The sequence below is a fragment of the Miscanthus floridulus genome, chromosome 12, assembly GCF_019320115.1.
Source record: "Miscanthus floridulus cultivar M001 chromosome 12, ASM1932011v1, whole genome shotgun sequence".
Taxonomy (NCBI): domain Eukaryota; kingdom Viridiplantae; phylum Streptophyta; class Magnoliopsida; order Poales; family Poaceae; genus Miscanthus; species Miscanthus floridulus.
The window spans coordinates 57,424,826-57,444,573 of record NC_089591.1 but is presented as its reverse complement, the minus strand read 5'-3'; the positions used below and the strand labels follow the sequence as shown (position 1 = coordinate 57,444,573).

General features: G+C 46.7%; 1 pseudogene; it reads left to right on the top strand.

Moving 5' to 3' along the window:
* The first annotated feature begins 4,238 nt into the window (after positions 1–4,238).
* Positions 4,239–6,247, top strand: LOC136498618 (pentatricopeptide repeat-containing protein At5g66500, mitochondrial-like; annotated as a pseudogene).
* Positions 6,248–19,748: the final 13,501 nt, after the last annotated feature.

Genomic DNA, 19,748 nt, shown 5'->3' with positions numbered 1-19,748 from the left:
AAGAGGTTGGGAGGAGCTCTTAAAATTTCTGTCACATCGAATGTTTGATACTTATATGGAATATTAAATATAGACTAATTACAAAATTAATTATACAACTTGTGACTAATTTGCGAGACGAATCTTTTAAGCCTAATTAGTCCATTATATGACAACGTGGTGCTACAGTAACGTATGCTAATGACGGATTAATTAGGCTTAAAAATCGTCTCGCAAATTATCCTCCATCTATGTAATTGGTTTTGTAATTAATCTATATTTAATGCTCCTTATTAGTACCTAAACATTCGATGTAACATAAATTTTAGGAGCGATTAAAGAACCAAACATCCTTTTCACTACAGCAGCCAGTGACTTCCCCGAGTGCCAGTTAAACTCAGGGAAGGCCCAGTTGCACTTGGGGAAGCCTTCCCCGAGTGCAGCACTCGGGGAAGACTCTCCGGCTAATCCTCATCCGGCAAAGGCGTCTTTTCCGAGTGCCGAAAATTGTACACTCGGGGAAGGCTTTGCCGAGTGCCGTGCTGGCACTCGGGAAAGATTTGACGCCGTTGGCCGACTGTCGACGCCGTTTTCTTTTTTTTTTCTTCCCCGAGTGCAACACTCGGGGAAGATTTACACTCGGCAAAATAAAAATGCGAAAAAACCCCGAAAATAATAGCAAAAAACCCCAAAAAAAATTCGGGGGAGGCCGCCACCATTGATGTCGCTGCATTTTTTGCGTAAAATTCGCGGCTAACGCGGCCGGCGGGATTCAAACTCACAACCTCTTCCTCACGTGTCTGCTGCTCTACCACTGTACTATACTGTCACTTGTGTCTAGATTCCGTTATCTATCCTCATATATTATACTAAACCGAGAGTAAATTGCTTGTTTGATGCCCTAAACGAATTTAAATCAAAAAGTGGTAAACTACAAAGTTTTATAACTTTTCGAGATGTACAATTTTCATTTAGGAAGTTTTTCCATCCGAGGTCGTTTGAAAAATTCGAATTTCAAATTTGAGAGATTCAAACGTAGTTTTGCATGATAAGATGATTTCAAATCAAAAAGTTGTCAACTACATAGTTTCATAACTTTTGGAGATCTACAATTTTCATTTAGGAAGTTTTTCCATCCGAGGTCTTTTGAAAAATTCAAATTTTAAAATTTTCAAATTCAAACGTCGTTTTTGCATGACAAAATGATTTCAAATCAAAATGTTGCCAACTACAAGGATCGTTCAAGAAGTTTTAAATAATGTAAGAAGGCCTCACAAAAAAAAATGGGGCAAAAAAAAACAAAAAAAATTCTTCCCCGAGTACCTTCCCTGACCCTCGGCAAAGAGGCCCTTTGCCGAGTGCCATGACAGGGTACTCGGGGAAGTCAGCCTCTTTGCCGAGTGGCAGGGTGCGACACTCGGCAAAGCATTTTTTTTTGTTTTAACGGCGTGGGCGGGATGGGCCGTCAAGTAACATTTTTCTTTGCCGAGTGCCGCTCTTCTCCGAGTGTTGCACTCGGGGAAGAGGGCCTTTGCCGAGTGCCAGGGTGCGGCACTCGGCAAAGCCTCTCTTCCCCGAGTGCTATTCTTCTTCGAGTGCAACACTTAGGGAAGATTGGCTTTACTAAATGCTCGATTTTTGGCACTTGGGAAAGCCCGCGACACTCGAAGAATTTTGCCTCTCCCGTAGTGTTTGTGTCTTTGACTTTGTGAGATATGCTTGCACTCAAAGAACTTGCTCCCTCTCGTTGGCATAGGTATAGAGCCTAATGACCCAACAAAATCGTGATGATCACCATGTCCAAGAACACACGGTGGACCTGCATGCTTGGAGGTGAGAATCCCCAACTGCTGGACGGGACGACCACCACGCTGTCGTCCGTGCATGCATGGATTGCGACAGTAGTATGCATGCTGGCTAACACATTGATGCATACTCCTATGGTCCAGAGGGTCCAGAAACCTATATACATGAAGAATTGAAGATCGTATTCGTATGCCTCTCCCGTCGTCGTCGTCGCCGCTCCTGAAATGAATGAAAGAAACAGTAAAAAAAACTCGAATATAATCTATCCTGGTGGGACGTCGATGGCCTGGCCGGTTAGTTAGCTAGCTAGCCAATGCAAGTTAACCTTACAAGGCAGGCTTCCATGTCTGCTCCTTCTTTTGCTTGCTTTTTTGGTTCTATACGCCGCCGTCGGTAGAATAAACTAAACGCGAGTGGGGTGGGATACGACTGCCGTGTGCACTGGTGACTGGTCAGGAGTTACATGATATATGCTTGGCTTGCGCCGGTGACAAAACTCGATGGGCGCCTATGGAGTCGTCGCCCGTCGGGTTGGGCGGTTGCGACGGGGGAAAAAGGCTACGCGGTTTGCGCACTGCATGCTCTGCTCTACCACGCATGTTGCCGATGGGTGCGATCTGAGTTGACGCGTTCACGTGCGATTGTTGTCTCGGCCCGTTCGGGACGCAACAGTCCTCACACCATAGGCCGTGTTTAGTTCACGCACCGAATCGGCGCCGCCAAATTCCAGGTGGTACTGTAGCTACAGTATTGTTTTATTTTTATTTGGTAATAATTGTCTAATCCTTGACTAATTAGGCTCAAAACGTTCGTCTCGCAAAGTACAACCAAACTGTGCAATTAGTTTTTAATTTCGTCAACATTTAGTACTCCATGCATGTACCGCAAGTTTGATGTGACGGGAAATCTTCTTTTTACATAGTGTCAAATTCTGGAATTGGGAGGAACTAAACATGGCCATAGCGTAAATTCCATTGCACTCATCTATCACCTCATAAGGAAAATCCCATTGCACTCCTAGAAACACACGCTTCCAAAGGGCAAAGGGGTGACATGATGCAATGAGAGAAACTTGTGAACAAAGACGAACCAACACCTAACTTTTTTCATTTTGACGATGATTTCCCTAGCTAGTCTTGTTAGGGAGCTCACTCTCTGCTGTTTCTTAGCTCCGGTTCCTTAATTCAATGATAGACTGACTGATTATGGTGGAGATTGCAGGGTGAAAATGATTTTGAAGTACTTCTGGTAGAGTGTGGGGTTTTTTAGCTCGTTGTGTAAATAGAAAAGTTTTTTTTTTGTTAGATTTCACCAAAATTTGTGAATTCTTCTAAGAAGCAACGCCAAATTGCCCCTCAGGATCAGGATCAGCCCATTAGAAACCTGAGCTCTGAAACTTTTGTTATGCACGTACTGCTCCATGAAAAACTACTCCCAGTCAGTTAGCAGCCACCGGCCGGCTGGGTCCAATGCATCGGTCTTTTCCGGAAATCATAAACACCATCGCGAAGGTAGATGATGAAACATTTTGGCATCATACGCATTAACCAACCCCCCAGAGCACTTCAACCGCAACCACAGTTATCACCCAAAAAAAAAACGCAACCACCGAACCCAGCACGGCACGGTAGACCTTCACTTTTGATAGCCTGCTTGATTAGGCCGTTGCCGTCGAGATGCATGCATATGATGGTCTTAGGCAGTAGCGCAATGCCATATGTGTGAGCTATCATTTCAAAATAAATGCATTTGTACTTATGCACCTAGATAACCAACTATCTAGGTCATACCTAAAAATATACTTATTTTAGGATAGTAGGAGTAATGACTTTGTGAATCTCGAGACATGCCGGCTCAGTGTTTCGGAGGTGTTTATTGGGGTAGAGTTTGCGTACGTGTGTTCATAGGGGTGAGTGTGCGTGCGTGTTGTGGACTTCTGCGTTGTACTGTATAATTCAAAAATAGTATTATTTACCACATATAAGTAATAAAAAGTAATATATTGATTTTTCATATTTTATTATTTTTAAACACAATTAGCATAATAGATATTCTAAGTCACTATACAATTGTAATAAACTTATCAAGTTCTAGTCTACATTTTTTTCATCTATATCCATATTTTTCTCCTTTGAAAAGGACTTTTGTGTATTTTGAATAAACATAATTAGTTGAAATGTAGGTAAACTACGAACCCCAATAAAATCCAACAAGATAACTAGTTAATTATGGGCCTTAGGACCATATAACATATAGTACATCTTGTTGCAATGCTTAGACATATTTGTTAGTCTCTAATAAGCATGACTAATATATATTTTAAATTGGAAAAATATATTACAATACCAACATTACATTGCCAACCGGTATAGGCCCAGCCCACTGCCGCACTTGGGCTCAGGCGACGAGGAGCGGCGGGGCGGTGTTGGGCGGAGCGGCGACATGGCGGAGCGGAGCGGGGCGTGGCCGGGTGATACATGGAGGGCCGGGGGCTGGGGGACGGCGTGGGCCGCGTGGCGGCCGGTCAAGCGGAGCGGAGGCAGCTGAGGGGAGACGGACGAGAAGGGGCGAGCGTGGGAGTAAAAAACCGAGGGTGAAGCGTGAAACCGCGCCGGCTTCACCACGGCAAGACGCCGGAGGAGACTCTTGCTCGCTTCGCTCGACGAGATGGCGCGTGCTCCGCGGCCGTCTCCGGTGCCCACCCTGCTCCACCTCCTCTCCTCCCACCCCTCCCTCTCCGCCGCCGCCCACGCCGCCCTACTCAAGTCCTGCTCCCTCTCCAGCCCCGTCCCGATCGCGGCCACCGCCCTCCTCACCGCCTACGCGAATGCCGGACTCCCGAGCGCCGCGTCCCGCCTGTTTGACGAAATGCCCGCGCGGGACGCCGTCGCGTGGAACGCGCTTCTCGCCTGCCTCGTCTGCCACGCGCGCCCCGGGGCGGCCGCCGCGGCCTTCCGCGGCATGGCCGCCTCCGGGCTCCCGCCCACGGCCGCCACGCTCTGCACCCTACTCAAGGCGTGCGCCGCGTCGCGTGCCGCCTGCCCCGGCCGCCAGCTCCACGCGTGGGGCGTCGTCTCGACTCTCGTGCCACGCCGACGCCGACGTCATCATGGCCACCGCGCTCGTCGATCTCTACATGAGCTGTGGTCTCGTCGAGGACGCCATGGGGGTGTTTGTGCTCACGAAGTGCCCAAAGGATGCCGCCCTGCACAATGCTCTTCTCTCAGGTTGCGTGGAGAACGGCTGGTTCAGCGACGCCTTCTCGATGCTGAGGCGGCACATAGAGCTCAATGGGATCTCGCTGACCTCTGCTCTCACGGCCTGCGCAGCGACAACCAACTTGGTTTATGGTATGCAGGTGCATTGCAAGGCTCTCCGTGGTGGGTTTGATTCTGACACCATTATATGCAATGCGCTTATTGACATGTATGCAAAATGTGGGAGGGCAACAGCTGCGCGTATAGTATTCGACCGGATGGCTACCAGAAATGTGGTCTCCTGGTCAAGTATGATTGACGCTTACGGTCGCCATGGACATGGTGTGGATGCTTTGGATTTGTTTAAGCTAATGGAGAAAGCTGCACCAATGGTCTTGCCAAATGCTATCACATTTCTGGTGGTTCTGTCAGCCTGCGGACACTCTGGTCTGGTGGATGAAGCTCAGTCCATGCTGCATTTGATGAAGAGCAAGTACGGGATTGATCCACAACCACAGCACTACGCATGTCTAATAGACATGCTAGGACGCACAGGCCGTATTGACGAGGCTTGGGATCTATATTGTAGTCTAACTGCAAGTCGAAATAAGTTTTCCAGTGCCGTCTGTGTCGCGATGCTGAATGCCTGCAGAGCAAACATGGATGCTGTAAGAGGAAAGAAGGTGGCTGTGCGCATGCTGGAGGTTGATCTACGAAATCCTGGGATTCATGTGTTGATATCAAATTTTCATGCTACTATGAGACAATGGTCTGAATCAAATGAATCGCGGAGTATTATAGTGGACAAGGGTCTCAGGAAAGAAGCAGCTAGCAGTCATGTCTCTTTTGGCTAAAAACTAAACGGGCACATATCTTGAAAACATTTGCCACGGCGTGGCAAAGGTTGGTTTGGGATACTGTGGTAGCCAACCAAACAAACCCTTACCCTAAGTACACACCACAACTGGTATAGCAAGAATTTTAGTGCTGATTTTGATTTCTGTCACCATAGTGTACTTTTGTTTTGACAGATAAAAAGATTGAAAATTGTTGGTATATATATGCTTTATTAATGCCAAATGATGCAGCTTCATCTAGCTTACTTGTGTTGCCATATGATTACTTGTGTAACACTCTCTGGTGTCTCGTTAAAAAGGAGCTGCCGTTGTGCAGTTTGACGTGATTAGAGTGAGCCTGAATTTTTGTTCTCTTACATTCTGTGTTTTGTAAAAAGGATGAACTGAGGAAGCCATAAACAATGCATGAGAATGGATTTGAAGAACTGATACATCTCTTGGGAAACTATATAGCTTGATAGTGGCTCCAGACTTGTATTGTTGGTTTTACTGTACCTACCCCTTTTTTTTATTATTAGTTCAGTATAATTGTGAAATTGTCATGGTCTTTATATAAACTTACACACCAATACAATATTGTATAACAGAAGTATCCAACGAACAAACATAAATACTTTCTGAAGTTGGATGCGATGAAAAGCCTCGGTCATGTGCAGCTCGTCTATACAGTATGTGGTATGTCTACCATCTATGAGAACAGGGACGATGACTGGCTTCCTCTACATGACCTATACACCTACAGGCTACAGCGGCGATAATACCTTGAGGCAAGGCAATGCCGTTGCCGCAATCACCATTTGGGAATGCATTTCCAGTAGACTTTCAGGGGCATGCCATTTTCGTCATAAGATCTGTAGCTATTAATCAAGCATAGCATACTGATGAGAGGAGATTTTCACAGATCAGATAATAATTTAGCGATAATCCAGGAATAAATACGGTGGCAAACGGAACAGGAGAATGGACCTGGGATCCACCATAAGAATCACAGAAAGGACCCTACCCGATGTCCACTGTACCCTAGGTAACAAACTCAACAACCGACTGGTCGATTTCCTTTTCTATTTTTTTTCCTGAACCACCAGAAATCATAGAAAATCGCTTGGAGGTACATCATTCAGTTCAGATGGCAAGACGCCAGTTTCAAACAAAACAGGAGCCAAATGACAGACTTGCTGCCATCTGAAATTGTTGCAGATTGTCCTGTTGAGAAAAATTACTGCATTTTTTTTCTTCAAAAGCAGCACATACATGATGCATTAAATTAGTAGGAAGCACATGCAGAGAAGCATATCTTAGAACTTATCAGCCCGGCTTATCAGTTATGGTACAGTGTTTTTCTCTCACAACAAAACAGCACGAGCCGGCTCATCAGCCGCAAAAACCATCATCCGAACAGCTCGATAAGCTAAATGTGTTGGTACAAGGATTGCACATTTGGACGAGTCATCAGACAAATCAAATTCCAAAAAAAAAAACTAACCAGCAAATGCATAAACGATATACTTGCCACAACGCATTGTGATGGTGTTGAGAACAATGATTGAGGCACAAGCAAAATAAGAGGCTGACCTTGAGATCCAGCTAAGGGAATCACCAATAGTGTGCGGTGTGCCATGCAAAATTCTAGCAGCAAGGAGCTTACATTCCTTCCTTCTCTATGCAAGCGTGAACGTGTGCCACTAACATATAAATATAATAAATAAAACTTAAAAGAGAATTTCATTCTACTATAGTGAAGCCTAGATTTCTTTCCGCGACCATTGGCGATCCCATTGCTAGAAAATTGCAGTATTGAGCCTGTCCAAGATGAATTGCCACAAAACAAGTAATATCAGAGCGATCTCACAATGCGATCCATCATCTGACTCGTTGGTTGTTGATTTCCCGTGGAGCCCAATCAATGGAAATCGAAAATTGGCAATCTGTAGCTTCTTGAAATTCAGTTCAGACGGCAGAAAAGGGTGCAAGAAACACCCTAGCTTTCAATCACGAGAGCACCCAAATTATGCTTCATGGCATCTGAGCTGACTTTCAGATCTTCAAATCGCCTTGTTTAGCATCGATAAGCAGGCAATGGGTAAGCTTGCTACCTCCTATATAGAATGTGAATGCATAAGGTTAAGGTGACACGAAAAATAAAAGCATCATAGAAGGAGCCCTCTTTGGCAGGCTTCCAGGTTGCATCACCTGTAGCGACACTGTAGCGCCGGTCAGTGGCTCCAGCTCCACCCAAAATCAACTACGGTCTACGGGACAAGAGGAGCCTGTGAAGCACCCTTGCGCTCTCGCTTGCTGTGAAGCCGGTTTCTTGGGCTTTCACTGGCTCCTACAGTGTACGAACAGTGCCAGAATCGGAGCACCCTTAGCCCTGCCAAATAAGCTGCTATATGTAGCAATTGCATTAGGCCCCGTTTAGTTCCCCAAAAGCTAATTTTTTTTTGCGTAGTATCCGTCATATCGAATCTTGCGACACATGCATGTAGTACTAAATGTAGACGAAAAAAAACTAATTGCACAGTTAGGTGAGAAATCGCGAGACGAAACTTTCGAACCTAATTAGTCCATAATTAGACACTAATTACCAAATACAAACGAAAATACTACAGTACCCAAAACCTAAAAATTTTCGGAACTAAACGGGGCCTTAGTAGCAGGCACAGCCACGTAGCATGATGGCAAATCCCAAACCTCACTTCCTCACTGGCAGAAGCACAACCTCGGTAGCGACATTCATTATTATAGGGCTGAAACAATTAAACAAATAACCACCCATATCTTATTACATCACAGACCAGCATTACTACATCCGAGAACAGCTCCTGGATTCCTGGTCTTCAGCGAAGTTCCCTGAGGAAGTCGGTGTGAACCAGAACCTATCGACGGAATATGGTCGACAGTCTATCTAGAGGTATACCCAAGGTAGTAGATTATCGGCAGACAGATGCGCAAGCTACAAATAAGATAGTGACGCAAGATAGACACAAGATTTTATCCAGGTTCAGTCGCCGTAAAAGGCGTAATACCTACATCCTGCGTCTGATTGTATTGCTGTATGTCAATGAGAGATGTTTTTTAGAGGGGTCCCCTGCCCGTCTTATATAGTCCGGGGGGCAGGGTTACAGATCTAGAAACTAATCCTAGTCAATTACAATTGCCATAGGTGGTCGGATAAGGATTTCTATTCTAACCGACCAGGATCTTGCTTGACCTCCAAATCTGCCTTGATTCCTTGCGCGGGATTCCGAACAGATTGACCAGGCCGCGCATCGTCTTCTAGTGGGCCAGACCCCCTGATCCGGGCCGGCCCAAGCATAGCCATAAGGGTATAGGGTTTAATACCCACACAGCTAGTCCCCGAGCACCATGTATTATGCTGCGACACGCCGTTCGATCTCCTTCGACTAATGCGATCCGTCTTCATGTCATCTCCAACTGGTTGAAACATTGACCAATCAAATGTGCCAGCATTTTGGTCAGAACAGAAAGCAGTAGACCACAATTATAGCCGAAGATTCCAGTTGTCCGAAGAATGCATGGTGCTCTAAAGAAAAAAGAAAAAGATTTCTTTCCTTATCAAGTGTGCCCACTTGTATTTCTGAAAAGAAATGTAAGTGACCCTTGGACAATAGTAATTCTGGCAATCAGTCAAAACGTAGGGTTCGATAAAATAAACACATTCACCGCAAGGTGAAGTGTGCCCACTTAGTCCTCGAGCCTGGTAGTAGGTGACATAGGCACGTGGTGTTAGGGTCTAAAAAGAATTTCCACTGAAGTTAAGAATCCAATCGTCGTACAAGCAATACGAGATGCACCGGCAGGTGCATCGTACCGATGTAGTCCCCGAGCTTGCTGAAAGGCGAAGTATAAGCCTTGTAGCAAGGTCTAAATAAATGTCTCTCGACTGTATGTGAGTACAAATCACATGTAGCCGAGGAGAGTGGTCTCCGAGCAGTGGTCGGAACAGTCCCCGAGCACGGTAGTTATATGAAAAGTCCTCTAGCACGGTAGTGGTCGGAGCAGTCCCCGAGCACGGTAGTGGTATGGACAGTCCCCGAGCATGGTAGTGGTCTGGGCAGTCCCCGAGCACGATAATGGTATGGGCAGTCCCCGAGCACGATAGTGGTCTGGACAGTCCCTGAGCACGAGAGGTGCAGCGAAGAACCAAATGCCACTTGTACTATTATTTGGTGTATTTATTTATCTTCTTACTCTGTCAAGTCCAATCTGACACGTCTGGTAAAAAAAGTAGACGGATATAGCACATCATACTACTTGTACTATTATTTGGTGTATTTATTTATCTTCTTACTCTGTCAAGTCCAATCTGACACGTCTGGTAAAAAAAGTAGACGGATATAGCACATCATACTGCCTTCTTGTCCTTTGAAGCAAACAGTCACTTGGCACCTGTAAGGAGGTGCGTCAGCATGGGCCCCTCACACTGGTAACGAAGAGGCACATACACTGATAACGAAGAGGCACATATATTGGCATAGATCTCGAGGTTATGAAAACAACCATCTACGGTGCATGCGCATGTCTCCCAAGAATCTCGGGCAGACGAAACGACGGAACTTTTGGTTAAATATAGTATATAATTGGTAAGTTACTTTTTACCGAACCCCATTACCATTCGCCGCCGTAGCCTTCTTCTTCCTCTTGCCAACCCTAATACCTCCAAAATCATCACCAACCAATCCTCCACCGTATCCTCTTTCATTAGCAAGGCTGGATTCATGGCAAAAAGTGACGCCCAGAAGAAAGCAAAAGTCATGGCGAAGGAGTGGTGGAAATCGAGAAGCAACGAGCAGACCATCGAAGACCTCGTCATTATGGGAGTACTCCACAACAAGGTGAAAGCTCTAGTTTGATTTTGGTGAATTGATGAAACCCTAAGTGCTAACCTAGTTTATTAAGTGCTCATGACATAGGTAGCACACTTCAAGTAGAAGAAGCTAATGAAGATCATAGCATGACAATGGTGATGGCATGGCGATGATCAAGGGCTTAAACTTGAAATGAAGAAAGAGAAAAACAAAAAGCTCAAGGCAAAGGTATAAACTATAAGAGCTATTTTGTTTTAGTGATCAAGACACTTAAAGAGTGTGATCATATTTAGGTTTGATAGCCGTACTATTAAGAGGGGTGAAACTCGTATCGGAATACGGTTATCAAAGTGCCACTAGATGCTCTAACTCATTGCATATGTATTTAGGATCTAGTGGAGTGCTAACACCCTTGATAACATTTGTGAAAATATGTTAACACATTTGTAAAAATATGCTAACATTCGGCGCTTTTGGAAAAATGAAATATCTATTTTCTATTGCGCCGGATGCAAAATTCTTGGTGGTTGGCACATTTGAGCAAGGGTGAAGAAGTTAGAGTTGAAATGGAGTTGGTCGAAATGATGCTGGCGTCGGTCTACTAACTGGACGCTGGGTCACTCAGCGATCGGACGTTGAAAGGCTGCGTCTGATCGAGCTGTCAGACAGCACAGTGGGTAGGGTTGAGCACCGGACGCTGGTCTGCGTCCAGTCAAGGTGGACCGGACGCGTTCGGTCGAAAAAACTTGCCTTGGGGAGCTTACTAGAAACGACCGGACGCTGGGGCTTCAGCGTTCGGTCAGTTTTGACCGGAGCGTCCGGTCAGCTTCATAGCCGTTGAAATCTAACGAACAGCGTTTGAAGCTGGTGACGCGTGGCGTCCATCGGGCGACCGGACGCTGAGGGCTAGCATCCGGTCGGTATGACCGGAGCGTCCGGTTAGAGCGTGTTTTGCCCAGTGAAGGGGTACAACGTCTCTATTTGATGGGGGCTCTATTTATAGCCCCATGGCCGGCTCAAGGGCTAACTCTTGCACATTTTCATTGACATAGCAACCTTGTGAGCCTAGCCAAAGGACTCCCACTCATCCACATCATTGATTCATCATCATAGTGAGATTGGTAGTGATCCAAGTGCATTGCTTGAGTGATTATATCTAGAGGCACTTAGTGATCGTGTTTCGCTGCGGATTTCGCTTGTTACTCTTGGTGGTTGCCGCCACCTAGATGGCTTGGAGCAGCGAGGATCGTCGAGTGGAGGTGGTGATTGTCTCCGGCTTCGATCGTGGTGATTGTGAGGGGTTCTTGACCTTGTCCCCGGCGGAGAGCCAAAAGGTACTTTAGTGAATTGCTCATGGCTTGTGTGATCCTTATCTTGTGTTGGTTGTGCGGCACCCTATTGAGGGTTTGGTGTGTGAAGCCAATTAGCGCATGAACCCCCAAGTGAGTGAATCGCCACAACGAGGACTAGCTTGCCAGCAAGCAAGTGAACCTTGGTAAAAATCATTGTGTTTATCCTTTGATTCCGAGGTGATTGGTCTCCATTGTTATTCATCTTTGTGATTGATTGGTACTTCATCTACACGGCGGTATAACTATCCTAATCACTCTCTTTACTTTACCGCAAACTAGTTGACAAGCTCTTTAGTGTAGCTAGTTGTGAGAGCTTGCTTGCTTGGTTGGTGTGGCTCTTTAGTTAGTTTTTGAGAGCACACTAACATAGAATAGTGTCTTTGCTATTGTGTGAATAGACACTATCTAAACTAGAATTATGGTAGGTGACTTGCATTTTAAGTAGGCTAGCGCAATACTCGCTTCGCCTCATAATTGTCTAACCACTTTGTTAAGTGTTGCTGTAGAAATTTTATTAGGCTATTCACCCCCCCTCTAGCCATTAGGACCTTTCACAAGGAACTCGTAGGATGGCGTGGGCCGGAGGGCGAGGGGTACCCCGATCCACAACCAGGTGAGATTGTGGTTTTTAAAGACTTCTTCAAACGAGGTTTTGGGGTTCCAGTGCACCCTTTCCTTTAGGGGCTCTATCTGTACTATGAGATTGGGATTTGCAATCTGTATCCCAACTCGATTCTCCTTGTCTCCACCTTCATTCATCTTTGCGAAGCATATGGTGGCTTTCAGCCCCATTTCAACTTCTTTCGCCATCTTTTCTGTCTACGGAAGAAAGGAAGCAGCGGCTCGAAGATAGCCGAAGGTGTGCACCTCAACCTCTATGACAGGATGAAGGCCTAGTACCTACACTGCCCTTGGAACACGTCGCTTGACAACTAGTACAAGAAGTGGTTCTACATCCGTGAAGAGCCAAACACGATCACACTATGCGACGTGGGGTTCATTCTGGAGAAGAGGACCAGCTGGTCGGAGAAACCCGAGCGCCTGGAACAGATTCCAGAAATACTTGGGATGATCCCGTGGAAGAAACTGGATGGTCCTAGCATGGTCGAAAACTTCATCAGCCAAAGGATCCAGCCCTACCAGAGGAGGGTACATCCCGGTTACGAGTACCAAGGTAGCATAGACCCAACGAGGACGAGGAAGGAGGCGCTCGACAAGATCGAAGTCAGAGCCAGAATTGGAGAGCTATTTAACTTAGCTGATCCAAATTATGTTAGATTGAGCGACATCAAGCACACTTTCAAGCTCGCCCGACCTCCCCCAAAGGTAACTCATCTTGCCTTGTACCCGTAGTCTCATATTATAGTAGAAGCTTACTTAGTGATCTCCTATTTGTTTCCTAGATTAATGGTTGGAATAGAGCGACAGTATTTGTGTCGCCACCCCCTAGTGTAGATTGGCCGCAAGTTGCTGACCCGACCACCCAGACCAGCATTGAGGCCAGGACATGGACTGGGCCGTGCTTGGAGTTGGAGAGGAGGCAACGGCCAAAGCTGCTGGTAAGCGGCCGGCGACCAGCAAGCGTCGTCAGGCGATCTTGACTTTGTCGGACGACGACACAGAGGATGCAGACATCTTTCAACTCGTCCCTCAAAAGAGGAGGAGGCAACTAGAGTCAACAGAGCAAGGTGGCTCCTCCATGTCGGTGGGACTCACATCATCGACCACTGCAGCGCCGAGGACAAGCGGCGGAGGGGTCGAGCACCAAGCCCCAGCGTCGGTGCTGGACGTAGAGGGAGATTGGGTGTCATCCGCACAGCACATGGAGCAAGCACGGCCGAAGAGACGCGCCTTCGCCACATCATTCTGTGCTTCCAACATGTAAGTATTTGTAACCTTGATGTAAGCTTACAATTTATATTGATTACGGTTGCCTTCTGAGCTTATCTCGGATATATTAGGTCGATGTCCACCGAAAATCCGGACCAACTAGCCAAGAGCGGTGTGGCTCCGCCAGCAATGTCAGAGAAGACTGCCCAGCAGCCGGCCATGGAGGAACCCATAGCAGAAGGTCTGTCGGAGCCTCAGTAGACAAGCTTCCAAACAATAGTCCCTAAGCAGGTGGTCGAGGGAAGAGCCGAGCCAAGCACAAGTGCTCCAAGCACCAACCCTACCAAGGGCAACACCTTAGCACCAAGAGTAACAGAACAGACCGAGGAGCAGCAGTCGGAGGTGATAGCATAGAGCACGTTTGTCGATGTTGTAGCCCGTGGAAAGGCTATAGTGATTGCGGAAGCTGCCAACTCTGGACCAGCGCTGATACCCGAAGAGGAGGCCAAAGAGGACGAAGTAGAGGAGGTCCTGGGCCGTCCACAGGACAAACAACAACATGTATATGTGTCGCGCTGGCAGAACGACCAATGGGCTATTCATGAGGAAATCCCAGAGGTCGAAGAGACCAAGAAGGTTGAACGAGCGGCGAAACGACTGGTGACAGAGGTCTAGGTATGTTTTGCTTCATCACTTGATCTTGCTGTGTAGTCAAACTTTCTTACTTAGCTTTTTGCACATAGGACTTAATGAAGACCGCAAGGTACCGTAAGAAATACTTCGACTAGATCGAGGGGATCACTGCAAGCAATAAAGAGTTGACGACGGAAGTGGAACGCTTGCGTCACCAATTTGAAGCCGCCAACCGTGAGAGGATGGAACAAGAGTCCCAGAACTTGGACCTGGTCGTCCTGCTCAGTAACAAAGAGCAGGAAAGAACAAGTAAGTAGTCACTTTATCACAACGAGTGCATGACAAGTGTTGTTACGTTATTGGTAGTAACAGCTGTAGTGCAGGCTTAGAAGTCGAAGTGGTCTGTCTCTAAGAGGAGAATAATCGTGCGGTCGTGGAGTGTGATCGCCTGAAGGAGGACAACAGAAAACTGGCGCACGACCAGTCGCAGCTCCGGGACCACATGACCAAGATGAAAGAGGAATTGAAAAGTAAGTTTTCCAAGCACCTTTGCTCACTTTTGTTGCCCGCTTTATCTTGTCGTGGTATGACGTTTTAATGGCTTGTGCGGTTTGCAGTTTTAAAAGTCAATGCCAAGAAGCATCTGGAAGCCATAATGAAAGATCATGACAGCTGGAAGGCGCAGTGCCAAGAGATCACCGAGGATCGAGACACATGGAAAGACTGGTGCCAGGAGGTGGCAACGGGCATTTTGCCAGTCCTCAACCTTATCGACCCATCGCTTACAGAGGACGTGCCAAGGACATCGTAGCTCAGACTGGTCGATAGATGCCGAAAGGCATGGGAATGGTTCCAAGAGTTTGTGAAGGAGGCGGGTGAGTATATCGGCGCACATGTGCTAAGCATGGTACGTGGTCACTACCCCTTGATCGATCTCAAGCGCCTAGAGACTGGATACCCGAAGGAGGTAGATCCAGACAAGGCTGAGAAGCTTTGGATGACCCAGCTGGACTTGTCTTCAAAAATAATTGGCGACATTAACCTGTGTGGAGGCAGGACAGCACCTGTACAGGGTATGCCATCAACAAGTCAGATGGAAGCGCCATCAGTTTTAAGCCAACCGGTGAAGCCTGCGGTCTCGACCAGCCAGGCATTGGTGGGGCCATCTTCTTCAGCTCGACCAGTATAAGAGTCCTCAGGACTCGAGCACGATGCCAGGCCCAGCGAGCAGCAGGTGCCGTGTGACCCGACCAGCCAATAGTATAGGTTGTAGCTGTAGAAGAAGATGTAGTTGTGTTATTGTAAACTTGGACCCTTTCAGGTAAGCTTGTAATAACGTAACTGTATATCAGCATAAGCTTGTTTGTTTTGTGGAAAACATATTTAAGCTTGGATCTCGTGTTGGTGTAACTAAGTGAGAACATGTTAGCGTTTTGTTTAGTTGTACCAGTTTAGTCGACACGTCATCCTGATAGGTTTGTATGGCCCTGGTTTGTCCTGTGGTCGAAGTGTGAGGTGCGTAGCCTGTGCACACATAGACGTAGACAAGTCAAACCAGAGGGGACCTGCCGATCACCCATAGCGTAGAGAGCAGATCCCATGCACGCGTTGGGAAGAACCAGAGACAGGGCCTACTTCGAAAACCCAGGAAGGAATGGTGGTCGATTTTGACTGGTTGAGTTAGGATAACAATAGACTTCAAAGTGACACATTAGAGTGGTTGGAGAAATCATAATAGCTTTATTGAATTAAATCAAAAGTACAAGAGGAGTACATATCTTAGTAGTTAAGCATAGAAACACCTAAGCTTATCGATGTGCCATGAATTGGGTACGTCCGTACCGTCTAGGTGGGCTAACCTGTAAGACGTTGGTCGTGTAACTTCCTTGATCATGAAGGGCCCTTCCCATGGAGTTGCGAGTTTGTGGACACCAGCCTGATTCATCTTTCACTTCAGGACTAGGTCCCCAACCACAAAGAACCGCTCCTTAACGTTCTTGTTGTAGTACCTGCGCAAAACAGCAAGGTATTTGGCTGTACGTACGCAAGAATCAAGCCGCTTCTCTTCTACACTATTCACTTCTAGCTCCCATGTTTCATTGGCCTTGTCTTCATCGAAGTTCTCTACCCGTGCTGATCTGAAGGCTATATCTGCTGGGAGCACTGCCTCAGCGTCGTAAACCATAAAGTATGGTGATACGCCGGTATTACGACTGGGCTGGGTTCTGAGGCCCCAGACCATGGCTGGTAACTCTTTGAGCCATCTTCCAGGAGTCTTATCATTTTTCTCTGTACATCCTCTTCTTAAGTGCGTCTAAGATCATACCATTTGCCCGCTCGACCTGTCCATTAGCTCTAGAGTGCACCACCGAGACGTATTTTACTACTATGCTCCTTTCATCGTAGAAGTCCCAAAAGGCATTCCCGGTGAACTGAGTACCCAGATCAATGATGATGCTGTTGGGTATGCCAAAGCGGTGGATGACCTGGTCGATGAACATGACAGTCTTTTCTGAAGATGCCTATACTAGAGGCATGTACTCTATCCACTTAAAAAATTTATCGATCCGCATAAAGACACATATAAATTTCCCAGGAGCTGGTTTGAAGGGCCCGATCATATCTAGTCCCTAGTATGCAAAGGGCCAAGAGGCTGGTATTGTCTAGATCTCATGTGCTGGTACGTGGATTCTCTTGGCAAAGAACTGACAACCCTCATAATGGCGGACTAGCTTCTCTGCATCGGCTACAGCTGACGGCCAATAGAACCCTGCTCGGAAAGCCTTGCCAACCAGCGTTCTCGAAGCCGCGTGGTTGCCACAAGAGCAAGAGTGGATTTGGTCTAAGAGTTGTTCGCCATCCTCCTAGGTTATACACTTCATCAAGATTTCCTCCTTTGCGTTATTGCGCCATAATTTGTCATCGACGAGCAGATACTGCTTACTACGATGCATTAGGCATTCATTTTTTGTCCGACCAGTGTAACCGCTGCCATCTGTTAGGTATTTGATGAAAGGTACTCTCCAATCGGGCTGATTAGTGGTCGGAGGTGGCTCGATGGTGCTTGACGCCAGAACCGTAGCCACCAATAGCTGGTCTAGAGGCTTGTCGACTGTAGGATCTTCCTCTTCGATGGAAGGCATGAGCAGGTCTTGAACGAATACGCCATGTGAGACTTTGGCTCAGGATGATCCTAACTTTGACAGCGCATCTACTGCTTGATTTTTGTCTCGGACCACGTGTGTGTACTCGATGCCATAGAACTTGCCTTCTAGCTTTCTGATTGATTTGTAGTATGCATCCATCTTTTTGCTGGTCATGTCCTAGTCCTTGTTGAGTTGGTTGATGACCAGAGCCGAGTCTCCATAGACATAGAGATGTTTGACACCGAGCTCAACCGCAATGCGCAAACCATGTAGGCATGCTTCGTACTCGACGGCGTTATTAGATGTTGGGAAATAAATCCTAAGGACATACTGGAGCTGCTCCTTGGATGGTGACTCCTACTCCTGCGCCATCAATGTTGAGAGAGCCATCGAAGTACATCTTCCAATACTCATCGGGCCCCTGAGAGGTAGGTGTGCTTAAATCTGTCCACTCGATGATAAAATCGACGACTGCCTGAGACTTGATTGTAGTACGGCTTGCAAATTCCAAGGAGAAAGGGCATAGCTCCATTTCCTATTTGACGATGCGCCCATTCGCATCCTTGTTGCGAATGATGTTCCCCAGAGGATACTCGGTCATGACCACCACACGATATCCGTCGAAGTAATGTTTCAACTTTCAGAATGTTATCAGTATGGCATAGATCAGTTTCTGAATCTATGGGTACCTGGTCTTGGATTCATTGAGTACTTCACTAATGAAATAGATTAGTCACTGTACCTTGTAGGCGTGGCCAGGCTCGTCGTGCTCGACCACCATGGCAGTGGAGACCACTCGATTAGTTGTCGCAATGTAAAGCAGGAGGGTTTCGTCTTCTTTGGGAGCAGTGAGGACCGGAGGTAATGTAAGGAATTGTTTCAACTATGTGAAGGCAGCGTCTGCTTCCTTCGACCACTCAAACTTCTTGGATGCTTTGAGTAGCTTGAAAAACAGTAGTCCTTTTTCGCCTAATCTTAATATGAAACAACTGAGAGCAGCCATACATCCAGTAAGCTTCTGGACATCCTTCACCTTTTTGGGTGGCTTCATGTCTAAGACAGCTTTGACTTTCTCTGGGTTAGGGCGTATGCCATCGTGACTGACGACGTTGCCAAGCAGTATACCAGAAGGAACACCAAAGACACACTTCTTTGGGTTTAATTTCCATTGGAATGTATTAAGGGCTGCAAAGGTGCGTTCCAGGTTATCAACAAGGGTATGTGCTTTCTTGGTTTTGACAACTATATCATCAACATAAGCCTCAATAAGGTCGTCTTTTATCTTGTCTTTGAGACAGGCCTATATGGTGCGTTGGTAGATAGCCCTGGCGTTCTTGAGCCCGAACAACATGGTCGTGTAGCAGTAGGCACCAAAAAGCATGATGAAGGATGTCTTGATCTGATCATCCTTTTTTAGAGCGATCTGATGATAACCAGAGTAGCAATCGAGAAAGGAAAGTAGCTTGCAATCAACGGTTGAATCTATGACCTTGTCTATGCGAGGTAAGCCGAAGGGGTCTTTAGGGCAGTGTTTGTTGAGATCAGTGTAATCAACGCACATTCTCCATTTATTATTCTTTTTGCGTACAAGAACCGGGTTGGCTAACCACTCTGGATAATATACTTCTTTGATAAATCTGACTGCTAAAAGCCATGTAACTTCTACCCTAATCGCCTCCTTTTTGTCATGAGCAAACCGTCGTAGCTTCTGCTTGATAGGTTTGGCCTTGCCGTTGACATTCAAGGAGTGCTCGATCAAGTTCCGAGGTACACCGGGCATGTCGGCAGGTTTCCATGTGAACACACTCACGTTGCTCCTCAAGAACCTGACGAGCGCATCTTCTTATTTAGGATCCAGGTTAGCCCCGATAAGGGCCGTTTTGCTAGGATCACCGTTGACCAGCTAGATCGCCTTGTGCTCCTTGGACTTGATGTTCTTGCATGGAGCCTCGAGCTCTGGGATCTCTAGGTGGTCGGCTGAGGTCTTCTTGGCGTCGAGCATGGTCTCAACCATGCGAATAGAGAGGTCGTGAGCCTCTGCTATTTTGAAGCTCTCGTCCTTATAGGTATAAGCTACGTATACGTTGCCCCTAAGAGTTAGAACCCCTTTCTCGGTAGG